The sequence below is a fragment of the Rosa chinensis genome, chromosome 3 (genome assembly GCF_002994745.2).
Source record: "Rosa chinensis cultivar Old Blush chromosome 3, RchiOBHm-V2, whole genome shotgun sequence".
Taxonomy (NCBI): Eukaryota; Viridiplantae; Streptophyta; class Magnoliopsida; order Rosales; family Rosaceae; genus Rosa; species Rosa chinensis.
In genome coordinates, this window is record NC_037090.1 from 27884412 (window position 1) to 27898445 (window position 14034).

The following is a 14034-nucleotide window of genomic DNA, read 5'->3' on the forward strand; positions in this document are numbered from 1 at the left end:
CAAATATTGATACAATTTGTAAAATTTCATGCGTTTTTATCACCCTACCAAAGCTTATTAAAAACTTGGGAAAAAAAGTGAATTGGGCTATCTGAGAAGTGAATTGGGCTCTCTTTAAAAATTGAATTGAATTGGGCTTTCTTTTGTCTTTTAGTTTTCACATTTTTTCTTATTGGGCCACGTCACTCAGCTAGGGTATATTATTTAAGTCACTCAGTCAGGGTTTCGCAAGTAGCCGCATCGTTCTAGATATGAAAAGGAAAGTTTAACTTTTCATAATGAATAATGGTGCAGGTCAGAATCCACTTGACCAAATTATTCTGGAATTGAATATTGTGATAGATAGTTTATTGACTGCCATGTTGGACTTTGATGAAGGGGCGGATTTATAGGAACAGAATCACGATGTCCCATTGATTCGGGCATGCATGGGCCATATCAATGAATCAAGGGCTCAGATCCGAAATTCTTTTATCGAAATAATTGTAGCACAGGAAATAATCAGTCCCTAGATTATTGCACATGCAATATTCAATCCCGCAGTTATAGAAGCACAGGCAATAATCAATCTCGAAGAGTTTATTGCTGCCAGATAATAATCAATCCCGCCGTGCAGGTAATTGCTGATACTGGTGAAGTTATTGACACGACAGCCTTTGTTCTTCATAATGGACTACTGGAGGAAGTGTAACCAAATCAGCAAAACCCAATAGGCCGGGCCCTGATTCATTCTAGTTTGAGTCTAGTGCACAGAGCAATCCAGATAATCTTAGGGATGGGCTTCCGGATCCTAGAGGCTCCCCAACCACAAGGTGACGTGGCCATTACAGATCCCAGCCCCAAGGGTAACACTCTTATCTTGACTCATATTAGTGGGGAATAGTGTTGATTTGTTAATTTTGATCAATTTTAGAATTTGGTAAGGAACATTGTTGATTTATAGAAATTGTCCATAACTTAACGATCATCAATTTCGTTGTGATAAAGCTTTTGAATATGGATTATATAGAATCAGTAAATGAAGGCCCAACTGAAAATTCGGGTAAAAAAGAGCTACTTGGTACTCGAACCCGAAGCCAAATGGGTTCGCTCCCAAATTGCTCAGTATAGAACCCCAAATCTCAATCGAGAACTCTGAACTCCAATTCCTAATTCACATCAAAACGCCACCGCATGGCAGCCCTAAATCCTACCCAGATACAGTTTCTGGTAACATGGGTGATCTCTAGGAATTCAAAGTCTTTAGCTTTTGTTCTGTACCACTTAAGAGATATGCAAGTTATACTGTTTTTTTTTTTTTTCACTTTAAAATCGAATTTGGTTTGGAAAGCAGAAGTTAATCTTTTTTTGCTTTTTTATCAATAGGAATTAAGATTTCAGGCTATTTACTACATATTTTGCAAGTGATGTTAATTTAGTATCATGCAATGTTCTTCAGGTTTTGGATCCTATGCTTCCCAAAATGTTCATTTTGATATTTATACTGAAATTTTGTGCAATTACAAAGGCATTACCGTTTTATGCTTTCTATATGACTATTCAGTGCTCATATCATCAGACATTTCTATTTCACTTGACTGGAAATAGTCGCTTCTGAAATTATATACATTGGTGATACTTAACGGAATTTTGCCAAGGATGATAATTTGAATACTCACTTCAACTGATATTGCATTGCTGGGTTTAGATTCATTGAAGTATTAAACGTAGCGTATTACTTGCCTTACAACTTACATTGTATTCCGGAGAAAATTGTAGGGAACAGTCTCATCTCCCACTCGGATTGTTGACCTCAGAGAAGATTATCCCAGATATGCATACAATGGAATTGTTGGTTGCACAACTTTGCTCGCTAATGCTTGTTTCAGTTTCACCAATCCTTTCAGTGCAGTTTTCGTTCCCCTGTGCGCTTGGTTGAAGGTCCAATGCAATCTCAAGCCTTCTTACAACATCATTCATGGAAGGCCGTTCAGTCCCATCATCATGCATGCAACTGATAGCTACATCAGAGAATATATTCAAGCACTTGGCTGCAATCTTACCTCTCAAACATGGATCAATGATTTGATCAAGTTCTCCATTCTGATGTCAGCTCTTGGGCCACTTAGCTAGGCTCGCTTGCCTAAGCTCTTCTGTATGTATCACTGCTGGCCTTGCACATAATACCTCGCACAAAACTACACCAAATGAGTAGACATCTGACTTCTCAGTTAGACATTGTCGTCGATAGTATTCTGGGTCCAGATACCCGAAACTACCTTTGACAATCGTGTTGATGTGGGTTTTGGACATGTTTGTTGTGCCTTTGGACAACCCGAAATCTGAAACCTTGGCCACCCAGTTGTCATCCATTAAGATGTTTGTGCTCTTCACATCTCGGTGAATGATGGTGCCATTCACACCACTATATATGGAGGTACTGCAATCCTCTAGCTGCACCAATACAAATCTGAAGTCATTGTTCCAGGGAAGAGGTAGGTTATTAGTGTGGTAGAGATGGTCATGGAGGGTTCCTTGTACCATGTAATCATACACTAAGATCATCTCTCCTTTATCAGTACAATATCCAGTGAGTGAAACCAGATGGTGATGACGGAGTTGGGAGCGCATCTCAATTTCAGTCTCAAACTCATGTACACCTTGGGATGATTCTAGTTTCAAACTTTTGATTGCAACTGAAGTGGCTCCACCATCAATGTGTCCTTTGTCTACATTACAAAATCCTCCAGCTCCAATGATAAAAGCATCACTGAAGTTGTTGGTGGCAGCTTTGATATCTGCCAGTGAAAAGTAGCGACATGGATAAGAGGTCCTGGGGGTTGTTGTAAACTTCATTCTCCTGTTGCCGGAGCCAGAGTTCTTCACTTTCCATATTTTCCTGAAAACCAAGTATCCGAGGACAGAGAACACATGCAAGTATGCTGGAACCTACACCAGCAACGAGGGCAAGCGCAGGAAATGACTTACTATGAGGTGTCATCCTTGGGTCTGGGTTGGTTCTGAGCTGGCCTTTTAAGTCAATTAGCTTGAAGATTTTGAGTCCATTCTTCGTTGCATCCCTATATTCAGTCAGCCAATCTGTTCGTAATGCTTGAAATACAATAGAGAGATTAATTTTTTTTTTCCTGGCTTCCAGGGCCAACCATGAGCAAGATGTAGTCTCTGTATGTCGGTATCCCATTTCCACCACTCCATAGAATTACGTCTTCTCCTTGTTCTGCAGTTTGATTGGCTAAGTAAATTACAAATGTCCTCTCTCCGCTCTTGGTAATGTTAGACTCAAACTCACAAAAATGCAATCTAACCAGGTAGGAGAAGTTAGAGTCTACAGGAAATGCCCAGGTGAGATTGAAGCTCTCATTGATGGCTTTGTTCATCCACATTGACTGACCTATATTGTAAACTTCTTTTGGAGCAGAGTACTCTGGAGTTTCAACAAAATTGAGCTCAATTGTATTGTTCTGTGCTAGCGCGCTGTATTTTTCACTCAAACCATCCAAATACGTGTCATCAGCAGCCAACCATTTTCTGTACATTCTTGTGTCTTCAGTAATGTTGATTGGCTTTCAGCCTATGTTGATTCGGTACACCATGTCCAGAGCTTTTGTTCTTTCGACTGAATAAGGGTTATCGCTGCCGATGGAACGCACTGAAGTGGTATAAAGATTGGTGGACAATGACACGATTTCAATCCCGTTGATGAAAGCATATGCATCATCTTTGCTGGATGTGAATGTGATGTTCAAGCTATGTTCTGTCTCTATGTTGACGCAGAATTCTCTCATCAGCGGTGTCTCCCTGTAAGCATCATCGGCAGTGATGTAAGCTCTAAAGTCTTTGAGGAGGATGCAGTCGCTAGCTGCGACAGAGAAGAGGGAGTTGGAGCTGTGGAAGTCCGGGTCTGAAGCTGGGTTGAAATACAAAAGGACGAACTTTTTCCCGGGAGAGAGAGGAATTCTGTAAGTGAATTTTGAGTAAGAAAGGTGGGCAGTGGTGTAAAGGACTTGGCTGGCGAATTGTGACAATGACGGAGGTGCTTTTCTGGCGTTACATCAAGCTCAAACCAAGGATCAAAACTAAAAACTATAAAATAAAAGATCATCACGAGTCCAGTAACACTGGTTTCCAATTTTGGAAACAAAGCTCAAAATTGGCTAAATCAGTATCATCTAGCTTCATTTCACTTCTGCTACTTGATGTATTGCTGGATGTAGACATTTCAACATGTTTTGGTGAACTTTTGCTTGATGAAGGACTGAATCAAGCTTGAACTCATAGTTGGGCCTGGTTCAAGCTGTTCATAGTTGGGCCTGAGCTGGGTTTCTTTCTTGGGACTGTTGGGCTGCAATTTTTTGGTTGGGTTGTTTGACCTAGACCCTATTTAGTTTTCTTAGTCTTTTCAATAATTCCCTACTTTCAGGGACAATCTAGGCACTTATGTGCACATAGTTTTATCTATGGGTCTTGATCTTGTCGACTTAATTCTCAGTGTCTCTAGTTGTACACCAATTGAGGTATCTGGGCGACTAGATTTACTGGGTCATAGTTAGGATGGGAGGGTCGGATCCTTCTAGCACCCCTGACATGGTACCAAAGGGGGATCCCGCTATGTCTACGTATTTGATTGTACAATATGATTAGATCTTTTTCTATGTACCACTGTGGGTACTACCACTATCTTCTTGTCTGTCTAGATGATAGTGGAAGGGTATGTAACGGCCTATTTTGGCTTATGAATATAGTTTTTTTTCGCCCGCAGGCGCTTCAAAAAAAAAAATCACTAACTTACCAATTGATGGAAAAAAAAAATAGAGATTGAATTTAAATGTTACTGACAAATTGTATCATACGTATTTACTACATCATATTATTGACATACCCTTCTATAAATATATGATTCTACATTAAGATTGATATCTGCCGTCCATGTTTCTTTTTCTATAGAGATCGTGTATGTGGTTGGAATAGCCACAATAGACGTAATTTTTCTAACGAAGTGTAGGTAGTGTAAGCTTTTATTTGGACTAGCATATAACACATAATTCATCAAGCACATGCATTTAAAGTTTACTTAAGAACAAGAATTAATGTTTGTACATTGACTACTATCTGAATCATATTACAATTAGGAAAGTGAATAAACATTGTAATGTGTGGAAATCTAATTAAGATGTGAAGTAATATTCACATAAGCATAATATCTGGTAATGTTTGCAGATTAGAGACTAACTATATGCAATTAGGATTCCTCAATGGGTAAAGATCCTTAAGCATTGTCTCCTATAAATTACATGGTCATCCCTGCTTTCACAATACACACAAGCAATATACTATCCCCATTATAGAGAGTATTGGAGATAGGCAGAAGATCAAGTTATCGGCATCGACACAATGACATCTTCTTCATCAAGTAAGTATTCCGGAATCATTGGCCTCTGTTTGATATATCTATGTTTGTGTTCTTATGGTGATATGCTATGTCTAAAGGATTATTTTACATTTGGTATCAGAGCCCCAGCATGTTTGCCTAAGAACCAACCAAAATAATTTTTAAGCATGCCTAAAGGTTTTGTCAAGAAAAAAAAAAGGAGGAAAGATTTTTTGTGTTGGGCCTGTAAAGAATTAAAAAAAAAAAAATCCGGAAGCCCACCATCAACCTTAAACCTAAAATCTCAGGAAAAAAAAAAATTGTATAATCTGTTTAGAAAAACCCAGTAATTATCACATAGGCCAATTACGACAAAGGTGGAATTTTATCCTTCAATTTGGTTCAGACTTTTTTCTTTTTTTTTTGAAAATATTGTTTTTTTAGGAGAAATGAAAATATTGTTTTTTTAGTTCTAAATACATAATAATTGTTTTTTTAGTTCTAAATAGAAACGGGTTGGTGCCCAAATCGAGCGCGAAAATTTGATTGGGAATAACGACATCGTTTGCGGAAGTCGTTCGTAAAGCGAAAATACCAATATAACCTTATCAGTTGTCTCCCTCGCATAACGCCCCATCTGATTTCAGCTCAAATCAAAAACCCCAATTCACAGCGGAACGGCGCCGCTTCCCACTCCAAATTTCGTTTGCCGAAGCTAGAACGGCAGAAGTAAGAAAATTGGTATCTGGAGGAATGCTCAGGAGTTGGAAGTTTGTAGCTTTATTGGGTATCATCACTTCAGGAATACGCAGGTGAATGTCCAAAACCATTCTGGAAAACCAGAAAATTGATCTCCTTTGTTTATGTTAGAAATTAATCTTCTTCAGGGCTTTCCCATATTTCACTAAGATTTGTGGTTCATTAAAGTAATTGATGCCAGTTATTTGTTTGAGATCTCTGTTTGTATTCACTAAGATACTCTGATTCTGTGTTATCCTTGATGTAGGGATATGATGATTTTGATGAGCAGACTTGGGGCAGCTCTGATGATCACTGGTATCTTAGTTTAGACTACCCTCTGAATTATTATTATTCACCCTCAGAAAATTGATTTTTATGAGCAGTTCTGATGAGAGTTCTACTAGATTTCTGATCACCCATTTGGACATTTGAACTAAATGTGTAGGAAATTTTGTCAATAAAGAGTCTTGTTACAAATTTTTTTTTTATTATTCTTCGCTTTCCAATTGATGACTTCTTATATCATGAGCAACTCTTCCATTGCATTCTACAGTACAAAGCTTCGTAATAAAATATAGTGCATTGGTGAAAAGTAATGCTAGGAATACCATAGGCATATAGAATGAAGTGTTGTGTGATTTATAAGTTGCACTGCATAAAATTGCATTTTATTGGTTTTCCTTACAATTAAGTACAAATATGTAATGTAATACACTTACCGGTTCATGATTCTGGCCAGATTGCTTTCGTTTCTTGAAATGATGCTCATCATCTTCCACTTGGGTTGTTAATCTCAGAGAAGATAGTTGCTGATATACATTTAATGGAATCGTTGGTGGCACAACTTTGCTCACTACTGCTTGTTTCAGTTTCAACATTCCTTTCAGTGCAGTTGATATTCCCTTCTGCTCTCTGCTGAAGCTGCAATGCAAGTTCTAGGTCCCTAACAACATCAGTCATGGATGGTCGTTCTATTCCATTGTCATGCATGCAACTGATAGCTACCTCAGTGAACTTATTCAGGCACTCAGTTGCAATCTTACCTCTCAGACTTGGATCAATGATTTGATCAAGTTCCCCATTCCGGTAACAGCTCTTGGCCCACTCAGCAAGGCTAGCTTGCCTAATTTCCTCCGCATTTATCACAGCTGGCCTCGCACACAACACTTCACACAACACTACACCAAAGGAGTAAACGTCTGACTTCTCGGTCAGACGTCGTCGTCGGTAATATTCTGGGTCCAGATACCCGAAACTGCCTTTCACCAGAGTGCTGATGTGTGTTTTGGACATGTTAGTGGTGCCCTTGGACAAGCCAAAATCCGAAACTTTGGCCACCCATTTGTCATCCAATAAGATGTTTGTGCTCTTCACATCACGGTGTATGATGGTGCCCCTTGTACCACTGTGGAGGTACTGCAACCCTCGTGCTGCGCCAATACAAATCTGAAGTCGATGTTCCCATGGAAGAGGTGGATTATTGGTCTGGTCTAGATGATCGCTGAGGGTCCCACATGCCATGTAATCATACACCAAAATCATCTCACCTTCATCATCACAATATCCAATCAGAGACACCAAATGGCGATGACGGAGTTGAGAGAGCATCTCAATTTCGGTCTTAAACTCGTGAGCACCCTGTGATGAATCTGGTTTCAGCCGTTTGATTACAACAAGGGTTGCCCCACTATCAATCCATCCTTTGTAGACATTGCCAAACCCTCCAACTCCAATTCTAAAATTAAAGTTTTTAGTGGCAGCTTTGATCTCAGCCAGTGAAAAATAACGACACATATAAGTCGGTAAAGATGACCTATGGGTCTGCATTGACTTCTTTGCCTCGTGGCTGGATCCAGAGTACTTAACTTTCCATCCTCGCCTGAAGGCCAAGAATCCGATGACAGAGAGCGCAAGTATGCTTGAAACTACACTCGTAACAATGGTAAGCATAGTAGAGTTATTTTGGCTTTTCTGTCTTTTCACTTGCGGTGGTATAGGACGTGAATCGATATAGAAAAACGTTCGGGCCTTATATGAGCCATCTGAGTCATTTAATTTGAAGATTTCTATCCCATTCAGGATTCCATCGTTGTATGAAGTCAGCCAATCTTTTTGGAATGCTGCAAGCGTGAGAAAAAGATTTACTTTCCTTTCATCTTTAACGCTCGACATGAAGACTGTGTAGTCTCTGTACACTGGAATCCCATTTCCACCACTCCATTGGATTACATCTGCTCCTTCTTCAACGTTCTCACTATCTATGTAGATTTGAAATCTTCGGTCTCCATACCGAGTAATATCTGGTTGAAACTCACAAAAATGCAGCCTAATGAGGTAATTAAAATTAGAATCAACAGGAAATATCCAGGTGAGATTGTAGCTCTTGTTGATGGTTTTGTTCATCCCCATCGATCGGCGCGTTTGGTACACTTCAGCTGGTGCTGTGTACTCGGGTATTGTGGCAAAATGGAGTTCAGAGCTACTATTTTGCTGTAGAATGCTGAAATGTAAGCTGAAATCATCCAAGTAGGTTTCGTCCTCACCTTCCCAATTGCGGTACATGCCAGTGTCTTCATTGAATGAGAGTGAGCTTCCACCAATGTTGATTCGGTAGACCATCTCCAGAGCAGTGTTATTTTCTATGGCCGAGGTAATTCCAATTCGGTGGTTTTTGTATGGAGAGTAGTAAAGATTGGTTGGCATCGAGACAATTTCTATTCCGTTGATAAATGCATATGCATCTGTGCTTGGACTGAAGGTGATGTTTAGACTCTGTTCGTCGCCAATGTTTAAACAAAATTCTCTATATAGCGTCTCCACCCCATTATCATCCGCAGTGACAAAAGGATTGAAATCGTCAAGAAGGGCAAAGATACCGGCTTTGACGGAGAAGAGAGATTTGGAGCGGTAGAAGTTGGCATAGGAAACAGGATAGAAATACAAGGGAATGAACTTTTGGCCGGTAGTGAGATTAAATCGGTTTGTAAAACTGGATTTAGAAAGCCGCGCTGTAGTGTAAGGCACATGGCTGGCGGTGGAGGAGGATGAATGTGGTGCTTTTCTGACTTGGGACGTGTTACCAACTATGGGGGAGAATATGGAATTGACATCTCCACTCCAAGTTTGGTTATCATACCTGTTGAATTGGTTGCCGGAAAAGCCACATGTGACAGTGATGTCTTCCACAGGAGTGTAGATAGGTGGTGAATCTCAGGCCACAAAGAAGGTAAAGACTTGCAGAAATGAGAAAAGGTAAACCGGAGTGAGAAATGATTTCATGGTAATAGCAAAAGGAAAAGCTACTTATAAATATGTATTATGTCCGGCTCTGTATTTTTGATTCAGAGATCGGATTTTCTTGATTTGAAGTTTGACGTGATCACCGAATTGCAGGCCAAAATATGACTTACATGTATTCTCAGATATATTTTATTGACGATCAACAGCAGTCAAGATATAGACTTTGACTAGTACTATCATTGAGTAAAGCACGGGATTGGCAAGCAAATTATTATTGTTATCAATGTTATTTTCTTGACGAGTCAATAATCTTTGGTGATGTTGCTGTTGATGTGGATGGTCTTCGTTGCATGTACAGATCAATTGTTATTGATATCATACCCTGGTTTCCGGTCCTCAAAGTGTGCATTTGATTTTGAGTGAATTACAATTTTTTGCTCAGATTAATTTCCTGATCAGCCTAAAATTGGTAATATGCCAGTCGGTTATCTTTGTCCTCTATGGCCAGTAAGCTTGTTCTGTTAGTCTGCTTGATATCAGATCGGGTTTATTTCAATAAATAAAACAATCAGTCATTTGGACTGAATTATTGGAAACATGAGTTTATTTATACCAGAAAGTTTTATGGCATTGTTCATCAACTTCATCATTCATTTACCTTTTGAGAAAGTTCTCATTTTCAGGGTATGTTGTTGACGTTATAGCACCATTCAGCCAAACCGGATAACTGAAGTGGATTTGCATACAAGCAAGACTGGTTGTTGTTGGGGAGTTACATTTTCCCCTTCGCTGGTATGTTAGTTTGAACAACCCTTTTTTTAATATGATCTACTGATGGGACGGTAGACTATTATACTAGCATTCATAACTCCCCGTCCTTTTTTTTTTCTTTTTCTCTTTTTTTTTTTTAATGAAATTTGAACCATATGTGTTGGAATTTATACAGAGAAAAGTCTTCTTACAAATGTTTTATCATTCTTCACTTTCTGAATGATGAACGACTTTTTGTATCATATGCAACTCTTTTAATAAAATGGTCATGACTCATAAGAACTGCCAGTAATAATATAAGTGTTTATTACAAATTGAGCTTAAAACTTAAATAACATATTATGATTGATCTGGTTTCCTTGAAATGATGCTCATCATCTCCCACTTGGATTGTTGATCTCAGAAAAGATGGTCGCAGATATACATTTAATGGAATCTTTGGTCAGAAAATGCTCCCTACTAGTTTCAGATTCACCATTCCTTCCAGTACTGTTGATATCCTCCTCTCCTCTCTGATGAAGCTGCAATGCTACCTCCAGCTCCCTCACAACGTCAGTCATTGACGGCCGTTCATTCCCATTATCATTGATGCAACTAATAGCTATCTCAGCAAACTTATTCAAGCACTCTGCTGCAATCTTACCTCTCAAATTTGGATCAATGATTTGATCAAGTTCTCCATTCTCATAACAGCTTGTGGTCCACTCAGCCAGGTTGATTTGGCTCATTTCCTCTGTATGTATCACAGCTGGCCTTGCACACAGTATCTCACACAACACTACACCAAATGAGTAAACATCTGACTTCACGGACAGCCGTTGTGTACGGTAGTATTCTGGGTCTAGATACCCAAAACTCCCCTTCACAATCGTGCTAATGTGGTTCTTCGACATGTTGGCCTTGCCCATTTTCGACAACCCAAAATCTGAAACCTTGGCCACCCATTTGTCATCCAATAAGATGTTTGTGCTCTTCACATCTCGGTGAATGATGGTGCCTTTGGCACCAGTGTGAAGGTACTGTAAACCTCGTGCTGCACCAATACAAATCTGAAGCCGCTGTTTCCAGAGAAGAGGTGGGTTATTGGTGTTGTATAGATGGTCACTGAGGCTTCCAAGTGCCATGTTGTCATAGACCAAGATTATCTCACCCTTGTCATTACAACATCCAATCAGAGACACCAAATGGCGATGACGAAGTTGAGAGAGCATCTCAATTTCTGTCTTGAACTCGTGGGCACCCTGTGATGAATCTGGTTTCAGCCGTTTGATTGCAACAAGTGTTGCCCCGCCATCAATGCATCCTTTGTATACGTTGCCAAACCCTCCAACTCCAATAATAAAAGTATCATTGAAGTTTTGTCACTTTTGTGTTGCTGCCCTGATCTCTGCCAATGAAAACGTACGACACAAATAAGTCGGTGAATATGACCTATGGGTTGGTGAGTTCTTCATACTGTGGCTGGATTCAGAGTCCTTAACTTTTCATCCTCGCCTGAAGACCAAGAGTCTGAAGACAGAGAATGTAAGTGTGCTGGAAACTACACCAGCAACAATGGCGAGCAGAGGAGTCCACGTGTTTAGACTTTTTGGGCCTTTCACTCGGGGTGTTGTGGAGGGTGAATTGGGATTGGTATCGGCGATCTTTGAGCCATTTGAGTTAAGCAGTTTGAAGATTTCAAGCCCATTCAGGATTGCATCGCCGTAAGACGTCAGCCAATCTTTTTGGACTGTCGCAAGCGCGAGAAAGAGACTTACTTTCTTTTCATTTTCATGGCTAGACATGTAGACTATGTAGTCTCTGTACACTGGAATCCCATTTCCCCCACTCAATTGGATTATATCCGCTGTGTCTTCAACGGTTTTATTGTCTATGTAGATTTGAAACACTAGGTCTCCGTATCGGGTAATATTCGGTTCAAACTCACAGAAATGCAGCCTAACAAGGTAATAGAAAAAAGAATCTACCGGAAATTCCCAGGTGAGATTGTAGCTCTTGCTAATGGTTTTGTTCATGCCCATTGACCTTCCTGTTTGGTAAACTTCTTTTGGCGCAGTGTAGTTGGGTATTGTGGTGAAGTTGAGTTCAATGCTGCTATTTTGCTGTAGAATGCTGAAATGTAAACTTGAATCATCCAAGTAGGTTCTGTCATCGCTTTCCCACTTGCGGTACATGCCAGTGTCTTCAGTGTTTGAGGGTGAGCTTCCTCCAATGTTTAATCGGTAGACCATCTCTAGAGCAGTGTCGCTCCCGATGCTTAATTTGAGTTTGTCATTAACATAATCTATCCCAGTGCTATTCGCTGGTGAGTAGTAAAGATCCGCTGGCATGGACACAATTTCAATTCCGTTGATAAGTGCATATGCATCTTTGACTTTGCTTGGAGTGAATGTGATGTTTAGACTCTGTTCTTTGTCGATATTCAAACAGAACTCTCTGTATAACGTGTCCACCCCATAAGCATCCGCAGTTGCAGAAGCATTGAAGTCATCAAGTAGGGTAAAGTAATTGGCTTTGACAGAGAAGTGAGCTTTAGAACGGTAAAAGTTGGCGTAGGAAGCAGGGTAGAAATACAAGCGGATGAACAGTTGGCCTGCAGTGAGCTGGTTGAATGTGTAAGTGAATTCAGAGTGAGAAAGCCGTGCAGTTGTGTGCGGCACTTGGCTGGCCATGGAGGACGACGAAGAAGGAGCTTTTCTGACCTGGGATGTGTTGCCAATGATAGGGAAAAGTTTTGAATTTATATCTCCCCTCCAAGTTCGGTTATCATACCTATTGAACTGGTCGCGGGAAGCGCCACATGTCAGGGTGATATCTTCCACCGGAGTATAGATAGGTGGCGAAGCTCCAGCCACGAACACGAGGATATGCAGAAACAGGGACAGGTACAGCGGAGTGAGAAATGGTTTCACTTTCATGGTAATAGCAAGAGAAACAGAGGGAACAAATCCCGAGAAAGATGAAGGTGCAGGGAAAGCTGATGAGCTGAAGTTTAACATGATCATCAAAATTGCAGGCCAAATTTTCGCTGCATGTACTGGTTTGAACTTTGAAGTTTGGCGATCAACATCAGTCAAGATAATAGACTTTGACAAGTACTACTAAAAACTTATTTGTTATTTCTTTTTGGTGATATCAGTTATCTATTTCCTTGTGCAATTCTCCGATTTCTATACTAAAGTTTGGATAGTACATGGCTGACCAGGTGTGGTTAGCACCTCCTGACCAGGCTTTGGGTACTCCTCTAGGTGTCTCACACGTGTCCTTTTTTTTTTTTTCTTTTTCAACATTTTTCTATCTTTATCTGTTGTCCATAATTATCAAGCCTGCAATGTAAAATCCTAAAGCATAGATCTAGCCTTCAACATGCCATATTTCACCTAACGACATCCTGTCTAAACGGTTATTTTCGGGGCGTAATCACTGCTGTTCTAGGCTTTTTGGATCGTCAATCTTAGCTTGAAACTAGTAAACAGATAAATTGCAGTATTCAAAACTTTAAACAAATATTTTCAGACTGCATATTGGGCTTCATATAGAACTTATTTGTCAAACATGATTACAGAAATTCAGAGCTGTTGTAGTATATATGATAATGTCTATCTCATGTATAGAATAGGTACTTGAGAATAAAGAGGGATGCTTAAGTGTAAAGATAGGTATAGTGACTTGTATGATAAGCTTTATGCCAAAGGGGAACAAGCATGGTTATCTCTATCATCACAGCCACAATGCCACATGAGAAAAGCTAGAAATGGAGTTGTCATCCAAGTTGTATCATTCTTTAAGCATCTCACATCTCAATTGTCTTCCTATAAATACCTCATTGAATGAGATGAATAAACACACTTGAATCCCCATTCTCTCTGCAACATTACTCTCTCCTCTCTCTCTGTTATTTTTGTTCTTGTCCT

The 14034-nt window shown here is 39.8% G+C and overlaps 1 pseudogene; it reads right to left on the minus strand.

Annotated features, from left to right (window-relative positions):
* Window positions 1–1710: 1710 nt before the first annotated feature.
* Window positions 1711–13207, minus strand: LOC112194382 (annotated as a pseudogene).
* Window positions 13208–14034: the final 827 nt, after the last annotated feature.